Source organism: Cynara cardunculus (genome assembly GCF_001531365.2).
Source record: "Cynara cardunculus var. scolymus isolate 2C chromosome LG 13, CcrdV1, whole genome shotgun sequence".
Taxonomy (NCBI): Eukaryota; Viridiplantae; Streptophyta; class Magnoliopsida; order Asterales; family Asteraceae; genus Cynara; species Cynara cardunculus.
In genome coordinates this window covers 15,291,963-15,304,196 of record NC_037540.1, presented here as the reverse complement: position 1 = coordinate 15,304,196, position 12,234 = coordinate 15,291,963, and positions in this window count along the sequence as shown.

Genomic DNA, 12,234 nt, shown 5'->3' with positions numbered 1-12,234 from the left:
ATATTTTTTTAGGAGGTGTTTAGTTAGATGTATTAATTAGTAATCAATGAGAAGAAAAATAAAAGAAACTGTTTGGTATTATATAATATAATGGGCTCATTCTCTCAGAAGCTCAAATTTTCATTCCAGATTAAATTGGGGGGGAATTAAAATTCATTTCATTATTCTCTGGTATTTTCATTTTCATTCCTTAGCATGAACCAAACAACCCTTTAGTTTCAATGCAATTATATATATATATATATATATATATATAGAGAGAGAGAGAGAGAGAGAGAGAGAGAGAAAGAGAATGTTTCAAATGTAACTCATCATATTTGTACATCAAATAAAACCCAATTAATTGAGATATTTATGAAAATAATGAGAGTTCATTTACTATGATTTGAATATTTATGGAAGATGACTAGGGTTCATTAATTATGATCAATAATTTATATTAGGAAACAAATCACATATTTATCAAATTAAATGGACGGTTGAGATTGAGTTGTATTGGTTGTACAAATGTAAAGGGTTGCATAATAACTCACACACACACACACACACATATATATATATATATATAGAGAGAGAGAGAGAGAGAGAGCAGCGATCAAATGCAAACCATCCCTTTTTGTGCAAACCCTACAAACCAATTTCATCCATACATTTTCTTGATCAATGGTCATGATTAAAATGTATTATATTAGGAAATAAAAAAACAAAATATAAGGTTTAATATTTAATCAAAAAAGGGTAAAATTGACAAACTATTTTAACTTTAAGCCATATTATATTAGGAAAGCAAATAATTGTTTCATTAACTTTCCTTTCATTGATATATTTGACATATCATGTACCTAAAAAACATCTTTTTACAGACAACTTAGCAAAATATATTATTTGGGACTAGACTGGTTAATGAAACAGATTGACGTAATCTAAAACTTGTTTCATACCAGTCTGATTCATGATGAGAATACATCAACAGTGAAATTAGTTTCATTGTTCGTCTGTATAATGAAATTTGAGCCAAATATAGTTCAATCAATGGAACATTTTCCAAAAATTTGAATAACATGTTTTCGTTAATGAAATTTGGTTCATCATTGAAATTGGTTTAATGGATTCCACAATTCCAAAACTGAATGACATTGTTTCAGCAGTGAAAATTGTTGAAATATTTCATAACCAAAATGGAATTGGTTTTATGGTTTCTATCCAAGATGAACTCGGTTTTATATATGAAACTAAATATTGTTCGGTCAATGAAACACTTCAAGAACTAAATAATAATATTTTATTTATTTTTAAATTTGTTTCATGTTTCCTAACCAAAATGGAATCGGTTTCATGGTTTATAGCCAAGATGAAACTGGTTTTATTAATGAAACCAAATATGGTTAAGTTAATTAAACATTTCAAGACATGAATACTATTATTTTATTAATAAAAGTAGTTTCATGGTTCCTAATCCAAATAAAATTAGTTTCATTTTTTAAACATTTTGAAAACTGTATAACATGATTTCATTAATAACATTTGTTTTACGAATAAAAACAAAACAATATACTCAAAATCTAAAAAATATCATAATTGTATTATTAATAAATTAGTAACTACTTGTGATTTCATAAAAAATAAATTATTACAAATATACTTTGTAATTGATGTAGTATCTTTAAATTAATAAAAGAATATAAAATATTAATGGTAATAATTATATATTAAAATAAATTGATTAACTTTCTTAAAAATAATTACTATATTTAATTTTTCATATTTAAAAACAATTAAAACATTATCAAGATTAACCATTACAAAGTAAAATGACATTCATACCCTTATTCATTAAAAATAAAGAGAAAAACATGGAATTATTCTATTGGTTGATGGTGGTTTCTATAGTTTGCAAGAAATAGACGTTTTGCAATCTAACCCTCCTCTATATATGTATATATATATATATGTGTGTGTGTATGTGTATATATATATAGAGAGAGAGATAGAGAGAGAGAGAGAGAGAGAGAGTTTAGTTCATTTGTTAATCCAAAAAAGTATTAACTTTATGAACTTTTTAGATAAATCACGATCCATTTTAGTATACGGTTCAACTCTATCCAAGAAATTAATGTTAATGGTATGTGTGTAATTTTGTTTTTATATAACTCCTATATCACTAATTGGAGGTTACATTATCATAAAATCCCATGATTTTTGCCTCTTTTTTTTTAAATATTGTTCTTAATTTCTCAGATTTTTAGTGATTTGGTTAAGAGTTGAGTAACATAATTTCATTATAATATTTATAATTTTGTGTTTAGTGGAGGAGACCCGGTAGTAAAATGTTTGTTATCATTTAAGCAGTTATGGATAAAGATGTTGGAAAACAACACGACAACATTGAGAAGGTTTAAATTATTTATGGTGACAGTCGGAGTTCGAGATCGAAAAGTGAAGAAAATAATCAAATTGAGTGTCTTGGTAATGGATTAATATTTTATTGTATTCGTTTTAATCGAATATTTGTTTATTACGATGTGTTGTGTTTTTGATAAACATATTGTATTGGTAGCTTTTTTTGTTTAATTTTTAATGCGAGCCCAATTTAGTTTGATGGGTGAAAAAGTTGTTTTGATTCACATGTTGATATGGAACTGCATGCACGACCGATTTTATATGTTAAGTGATGTTAACTCCCATTTTTCTTCCCTGAACATGTTTTTGATTTGGTCGAGTCTTATGTTATGTGTGAAACTGAAGACGTGAGGATTAACATGAATAGTCAGTCCACACGTGAAAATAGTCGGTTCATATGTCAAAAGAATGATCACGATCCAATTAAAATGTTAACATTCTGACCAAAGTGTACAACCGTTCAGATATGACACATGTCTACCAAGATCATGGTTGAACCCAACTGGCATCTTCCTTCATTCAGACATGAAATCGATAAGCCATATACAAAGACGAAATATTCATATTGTTTTGATACATTCCCTATGTGATTAAAAATGATTCTCTGGTTTGCAACATGTTCATTAAGTCATATCCTAACTCAAATAACATAAAACTGTTATGTCGTTGTTGCAGTTGATTCCTCATTTTAGTAATCGTCATTCATCAAAACAATGATGACAATCCAATTACAATGTTCACATTCTGATTAGAGTGTACAACCATTCACATGTGAACAGCTCGCAACCAAACTCATGTATGAACCTAAATGGTAATGGCACCCCTGTTCACACATGAAATCAATAAGCCATATGTAGAAACAGAATGTTCATATTGTTTGGCCACCCTCTATGTGATTAAAAACGTTTCTCTCGTGAGCAACATGTTCATTAAGGATTGTACTAACTCAAACCAGATAAAACTATTATGTCGTTGTTGTAGTTGATTCCTCCTTTTAGTAATCTTAATGTTGATTGTTTTAGTAAAAAGAATTTCCCATCAGGTGTTGACACATTTACACCGTTAGAACATGAAATCGATAGAAGAGTGTTCAAATGAAAGCCAGTACTTTATCACCAATGTTGACGATGAGCTTAAACCAAAGACAAACGCACGATATATATCTATAAAAGAAGCATAAAAAATGTACAGGACATACGCGGATAAACCCGAGTTTGATGTTCGTCTTAATGCAAAAAAAAAAAAAAAAACAAGTACGACGACATATAGACTAGATGGTTTGAGTATAGTAGGGAGGGAGTACTAAAGAAAAAGTAGTTTGATTCTATGGCTCTTTAGTCCGACGAGAGGAGATATCATAATTCGAACCTTAAATGGTACAGATGCAATGCATGTATAAAACTCCAGTTGACAAATGATAGGTCTTGTTACAAGATATACAAGTTTGTTGATGCACATAACCATGTGTTATTCAATTATAATGATCATCGTTTCTCCAGAAAAAATATACAGATGAAGTATACCGACTTCAAAAATGTATTGAATACCTCAAGTTACAAAGTCGGTGCAACAAGAGCTCACCGTATGCAAACGACATTGAATGGTAGATTTTAGCATACTCGATGTTTAGAGATTGACTTTAAATTTTTTAAGAGGGATGCAGTTGCCTTTGTTGGGAAAAAGGATGCGAAGATATTGATCAATAAACTATCAAATAGATGCGATATTGTGCCCGATTATTTTTTCAAGTACAAGTGCAATGAACGGGAGTTGAGTTCCATTTTCTTGACGGATGAAGTGGCTAGAATTAACTACAAAGAATTCAGTGATGTCATTTCGTTCGACGAGACGTTTCGCACCAACAAGTAAGCTTTTCAATTAAAACCAAGTTTTTTAAGTTGTCTACCCATCATATTCTATTAATTAATGGTTAGTTTCTGTTGCAGGCTTGTGATGATTTTTGTTCCTTTTTTACCTGTTGACAATCACAAAGCTTCCGTTGTTGTCAGGTCCGCTCTAATAAGTGGTGAGACGATTGAAAACTTTACATGGGTTCTCAAAGCTTTTCTGAAATGCCATGAGAAGCAACCCGTTTTCATGATTACGGATCAATGTTTGGCAATAAAACAACCTATTCTGTTGGTGTTTATGGAAGCCAAGCACCGACTATGTATGTGGCACATTATGAAAAAAAGTTCCTTCTAAGATAAGTATGATTTAATAATAGTGTTTTTTGTTTTGATAAGGTCAATGTTGATAGGTTGGTTTTGATCTCAATATATTTGCAGGTCAGTGTCGCCCTAAATCAAGATCTTGTGTTTAATAAAGTCATCAACAAGCTTGTATGGAACATACATATTGGCCCAGAGAAATTCTAGTCACGGTGGCACGAGATGATCGAGCAATACAATTTAGGTGGTGATTCTTGGTTCACAGAAATGTATGACAACCGACACTCATAGATTCCTGCTTTTTATAAGGACACACCGATGTCTGTCCTTATGAAAACAACATCAAGAACGGAGAGTTCGAATTCATATATTAATATATACGAATCGTTTTGGTTTGATTTGGTTCAATTCCTTAATGATTATGACATTGTTATAGAGAAATAAAGATACAGACAAGATGTTCATGAAACGGTAACAAGGACCAGTTGTGCATAGTTGGTTACACATTGCGTTTAGAAAGTCACACATCAAATATATACAGTCGAACTGTGTTCTTTGACATCCAAAAGGAAACAAAGAAGGCCATATGGTTCTGTGGGATAGAGACGCTCGAATGTCAGGATGATTTCAAGACGTTCGTAATAAGCCACAAGAACAAGATATTATCGGACAACATCATGTATTGGGTATTACAGAAAAGAATATTTTTTTTATTCAATTCATTTTAGTTTGCTTGTGTGGTTTCTCGTAACGTATTCATTATAGGCGTCTCGTAATTACTCTGCCAACACAATCGAATACGAGTGCAATCTATTCATGTGTAATGGATATCTGTGTCAATATGCGTTTAAGGTACTGATTAATGATGAAGTTGAATGTATTCCGGATAGATACATTTTACGTCGATGAAACAAAAATTAGTTCTAGTCCAGATACAATCGGCCAAAGTTCAATGTGGTTAGGTGGATGCGGAGAAAGTGAAGTGTATAATTGATGTCTATTCCAAAGTCGACGACATAATAAGTATCGCCCGAGATGACAATAGAGCTATTCCAAAGTCGACGACATAATAAGTATCGCCTGAGATAACAAATCTATATTGTCTAGATTGGATCAGATTCTCGACAAATTCATGGTTGATATCGAAAAAGAAATACCATATGAAGACCCATCGCAACAGAAGTTGGATGCGCTTAGACATCACCTTGGTGTTTCTATTCCTGATGAAGTAGACATTTTACCACCATCTGAAATAAGGAACAACGGTTGTGGTACCGATAAGAGGCTGGTCAGTGTGTCTGAGAAAATACAGTCAAAAAGCAAAAAAAAAAAAAAAACAAAGTGAAAATGTGCAACATGTGGGCAGCACAACGGTCATGACTCACATAATTGCCTTGAATTGCTAAATTAGTTAGTATTTCCATATTTAATCGCATATTGAGTTGTGTGTATCTCCCTCGATCTTTTCATCTTTACGTTTATTCCTAATTTTAAAAATCTTACCTTTGAGGTATATTACTTTGTCGTCAAACTTTCGTTTGTTTATGTGTCAATTTCATCATATTTGGAATATGATTTGCAATTATCAGTTCTTTTAATTTTCATTCCATCAAGTCTACAAAAATCCATTTCAAAAATAGGCATTATATAATTTATATAATATCACAGTGTTGGCATTCATGTACGATATAACCCAATCCACAAATTTCCTCCCAGCATAGTACTTAGACAATGGATTGTCAGTTTCTTGTTAGTACAAGATTAATAGTCACTAAAGCACTATATTAATAGGAACCTTGTTAAGATATTTGTATCTACTAGAAATGTTATTATTAGAATGGAAATGGGTATATATACATTCTAATTATATGAAATGTACATATATTAGAGAAATAAATATGTCAAACCAGTAAATTATTTAGGTCATTGAATCATATTTTGTCCCCAATAAAGAATTTTGGGACAATGACACATATACGTTTCAATATGACCATGTGAGACACCAATGTGATGACATAATGATCCATGTGTTGTAAAATACACATCATCACATTTTATTTCGAGTGAAATGCAAAATGAGACAATTAACAAAAATTCAACTGTTGACTTCTATAGCACAAGAAGAAACAAACCATCATAATATGATCTCTCGAATACCTACAACTTTTGTAAACCCTAATTCTTAGCCAAGACAGGAATGAGACCATCCTAAAAACTAAGGATATAATACAAAAATATTTCATTCTTATAATGAATACATGGTGATATTTAGGTAGTGTTTGGTACATAAACATGTTTGGCCAGGACAGGACAATACAGAAGTGGACAAGACTGGACAAGACAAGAGGGTAGGACTAGACAAGACTGGACGGGACATGCTTAGATAGGATAAAACTAGACAAGTTGCCTCCAAAAATTATTTGATGATTTTAAATATTATATAACAGTTATAATTAATACAAATAAAGTAAATAATTAAAATATTTAATTTATATATATATTTACACAATTTTCATATATATATATATATATATATATAATGTTACCAAATTAGAATGAAAATTTTGATATAATTTATGGTAGTATTAATGGTGGTGGAGGTGGTGTTGGTTATGGTGGAGGTAGTGGTGGTCGACGATAGTAGCGGCGGTGGCCGGTGGTTGCTGTGCGACAGTTGTGAAGGACATGAAGATGGTGGATTATGGTGGTGGTGGCAATTGACAATGGTAGAGGAGGTAGTTGTGGCCAATGTAGTGATGATAATGGTGGTGGTGGTTATGGTGGAAGTGAGGTGGCATTGGACGGTGGTAGTCGGTGGTCGCAATGGTTGTAGAGGTCATGGAGGAGATTGTTGCAGTAGAGGAGGAGATAAAGGTGGCCAACGATGGTAGTGGTGGTGGCAATGGACGGTGGTGATCGGTGGCTGTTGGTGGTTGTAGAGATGGCAATGGACAGTGGTGGACGTTGGTTATAGATGTCATGAAGGAGGTTGTTGCGGTGCAGGAGGAGTTGGAAGTGTCCAACGATAATAGTGTTGGTTGTAATAGATGGTGGCGGTCAGTAATCGATGGCAATTGTAAAGGTGGCAATAGCCGATGGTGGTTGTAGAGGTGGCAATGGACGGTGGTAGTCAGTGGCTGACGGTGGTTGTGGAGGTGGTGGAGGAGGTTGTTGTATTAGAGGAGGAGTTGGAGATGGCCAATAACAATAGTGGTGGTGGCAATAGGCGATGGCGGTCAGTTTCTGACTATGGTAAAGGTGGCAATGGACGGTGGTTATGGAGGATGTGGAGGATGTTGTTGTAGTGGAAGAGGAGGTGGAGGTGGCCGATGGTGACCGTCGATAGTGGTGGTGACGGTCGAAAATAGCGATGATGACCATTAAAACAAATACCATATCAAGGTTATATATCAAACTAGGGTAGATTAGTAACATTTTAGTTTATGTCTCATTCTTGTCCCATCTTATTCTATCTATTGTGGTGGAACAAGAAAAAACCTCTTTTGTCCCATGTTGTACCGCCTTGTTCCAGTTCTTGTCCCTGTCACATGTCGTGCCAAATCTGGGACATCGAGTTCTTGTTCTGTCCCATATTGCCCTAAAGAGACAACGAGTTTTATCCCGTCATGTCATGTGTCATGCCATGTACCAAACGCAGCCTTATGGACATAATCGTCCAGAATGCGAGCCATTAAATTATTTATGGTTCTGGTTTTGACACGATAAACGCATATCATATTATTGTCCACATGAAATGTTGCAATCCTAGCATTAGCGATATGTTTAAAGGCTCACCACCCTTATTATCTCATGAAGTTTACATGACTTGGGAATTTTGGAGAATTTACATCATAAGGATTTGACAATTATGCATATGTATTGGTATAAATATAGAGTTTCCTATACCTCATGTGTACATATAAAATGGTCTCATAGAAGTTGTTATCAAAAGAATATAGATGTTATCTGGGGCATTGGTTATGCGCACCAATTTACCCACGTCTACATGGGGTTATGCAAATATTGCATGCAACCTTATTTATTCGTTTTCAGACCCATTACTAACCAACCAATCTCATGTGTACCAGTTGGTAACTAGCTATAAGCCTGATATTTTACATTTACATATGTCTGGTTGTGTAGTATATGTGCCAATTGTGCCTCTACATCACACCAAAATGGGTTCTTAAAGATGATTATATATAAGTTAGATATGAATCCCCGCCAATTACCCTCTAATTAAAACCTTTGACAGTGATCTCTTAACCGTTAAATTTGGTTGTCACTTTGATGAGATAGTCTTCCCGTCGTTAGGGGGAGATAAGGAAAAAGGATTTTCCAAAGGAACGACAGGAAGTATCGTAGAATATTCTCATTTTGATCCTCAAACTTCACAATGTAAAGTTAATATCAAACAAATCAGACTCGATACCTGATACGTTTAATATTATTCAAGGAACGACAAGATCACATATATCAGCTGCAAATATACCCACAAGGTTAAAAGTCCCCAACAAGGGCACAACGTCGCTGGAAAGTGCGTTGCAATCACACATAGTGAAGGTGTGGTTGAGGCCGTGACTCTCAAAAGAAAATGGGGAAAGCTACTTGGTTCGATAAATACTCATCTAAAGAAAAAGAAGAGTAAGGCACAATCATTTATCATCAATACATAAACCTCTAATGAGATTGTCTCTGATTAAAACTATATTTATGAATCATTACTGGAGGACACTCTGAAGTTAATATTGATTCCAGAGGTCAAGAAATCTCAAATGAATTATGAGAGTGCATGTGAGTCGATGGTCAAATCATACATACTCATTGATGATATATCATATATACTGTTGCTCATAAGATGATAGAGCACGATGATATTGAATCATGCTCAGTTGAAAAATGTCAACGAAGAGCAAATATGGCCTAAATGAAAAGAAACAATCCAGGAAAATTATACTACTTGACAAATAAACAGGTATTTGGTAAGGTAGTACCAACCCACCGAGTATAAAGTCTGTAGGACATAGATAAATCATTTGTCAAAAAGCATAATGGGAATAATAGAGTCATAATGTATAAGGATCTCCTTTGGCGGAAGATTTCTCGCAATGCCCTGGATAGACCACGAGAAGACTTACTCTCTCGTGATGGATGTTATAATTTTCTGCTAATTAATTAACATAGCAATTCCCGAAGGACTGGAAATGCAGCTCAATGATGTGGTTACTACATATCTCTTTGGGGATCTAGATTCAGAGATATATAAAAGTGTTTGATGACATTACATTACCCAAATCAAATAACTCTAAACCACAGAGTGCGTTTGCAATAAAATTGAAATGCTCCCTTTATATATTAAAGCAATCTAGGCGGATCTAGTATACTTGCATGAATGAATAATTGATTGACAAGGGATATACGAATGATGAACCGTGCCCTTGTGTATTTATAAAGAAAATGAGTTCTAGACTTTCAATGTAGCTCTATATGTTGATGTTATGAACATAATAGACACTCTTGATGAAATAAGAGAAACCACAAGCTACTTCAAATCTAAATCTGAGATAAAAGTTCTTGGGAAAACTTGGTTTTGTCTAGCTATTTGAGCTAGGACAATGAGTTTGTGAAATATTATTCCACCGATCCACGTATGTCCAGAAAATGATTAGACGATTTAATATGGACAAAGTGCATTCGGCTAGCACTCCCATAATCGGTCAAAGTGTTGGATATAAAGAAAGATCCATTTCGTCCAAAGGGTGATGACAAAGAGGTGTCGGGAGCTGGAGTTCCCTATCTAAGTACAATATGCGCATTATTATACTTAGCACAATACACTTGACCATATATTGTATCTCTCATTGAAATTTTTATCTAGATTTAGCTCAGCGTCAATGCAACGTCATTGGAATGATGTCAAATTAATCTTTTGGAACTATTGACGTGGGCTTATACTTTCCTATAGTGAGAAAAATGGGATTGATAATGGAACTCTAATTGCTTAGATAGTGAACGACAAAAGTACTAGCCCTTATTTAAAAATCTAATAATGTCTTGGTATGTCTTTTTATCTCTTTGCTAATACTAACTATCTACCTGACTCATACAAAGGTCATCCCAAACTGGATAAGAAATTATCATAAGGAACATGCCTATTGCTTGGAAGTAAACCAGACAAACTCTTGTAGCTGCCTCTTCATACTATTCCAAGAATATTACTATACACGAGACTATTCAATAGTGTACATGGTTAAGGACTATCATTGCACATATTAGAGGAACTAAAGATTTGAGTTCATCCAATACCCTACCTGCATATATGGAAATAATGCATCGTGTATCAAAGAAATGAAAATAAGATGCATCAAAGGTGATAACACAAAGCATATTCTGGTTTAAGTTTATATACAATCAGCAATAACAAACTCTCCTCTAGATTCAAGTGAATCAAGTATGATGGTAGAAGAATGTGATATATTTGCTTACCAAATCATTACCTAAAACCATATTGGAAAAACATGTAGAGAGTATTGGAATGCATTGACTTTCTAAACTCTCTTGATTAATGCACGAACCAAGGGGAGTAGTAGACAAAAGGGGGAGTCTACTATACGTGTAATATGGGTATGTTGTGCTCTTTCCTATACACAAGGTTTTATTTTTCTCATTGGATTTTGTCCCTTGGTGTAAGGTTTTAGTGATGAAACAATTTAAGTATCATCCTGCTTTTCTAACTCTCATGATTCACGTACAAATCTGAAAGAATATTAGACTAAAATGCAAAGTCTATGTATTGTAAAGAAACTGGTGCGTTGTACTATTTCCTTCGTCTTATTTTTATTTTTCCCCCTTATTTTGGCATAAGGTTTTAACGAGGCAACAATTGTGCAACATCACTCCTTTGACTTAGTACAATGAGGGGGTGTTGTAGGATAAGTGTACCATCATGTAAATGATATGATGATAGAGATAGAGATAAATATATTAGAGTTATATTATAGGTGAATATATCGTAGTTATCTACTTGTAATTCATCTCTATAAAAATAGTTTATTATTAATGAGAATTACATGTTCCTTCTCTCTATTCTATTGTTGTTCTTTTTCAGTTATCTATAACATACTTAATATTTACAAATCAAATAAAGTTAATATAAATCTAAACATGAACATAAACATAAACATTAACATTAAATGCAATGGAAATAAAGAATTCATTTAGTTGGAACTTAATTTGAACCGAAAGGGAAATTTGGTCAAGAATTGGTGTTGATTTCAAATGAAAGTTATATAAAAAGATGATTTTAATTAATTGTATGAAATGGAATATAGTGGGTTTCCTAACCTACCCCTCCAATTCCTTGTTGTTTCCACCAAACAAATGGGAGTTTTGCACGTATCGACATTCTCAAGATAGAAAGTATGTGTTCCTTTTCCTAACTAAAGTATATAACTTAGTTTATTATATATTGAAACATTAGTTGGAGTAGTGTTTTATGAGGTTTTGTCATTTTTTCAACTATAATTCTGATTAATAAAAGAGAAAATTGTACAAAAATGAAACTAACTTTCATCTAATTCTTATTTTGGGGAATCAACTTTCAAAATCATCATTTTAGGGAACCAACTTGCACCTGATTCCTATTTTGGGGAACCAACTTTCA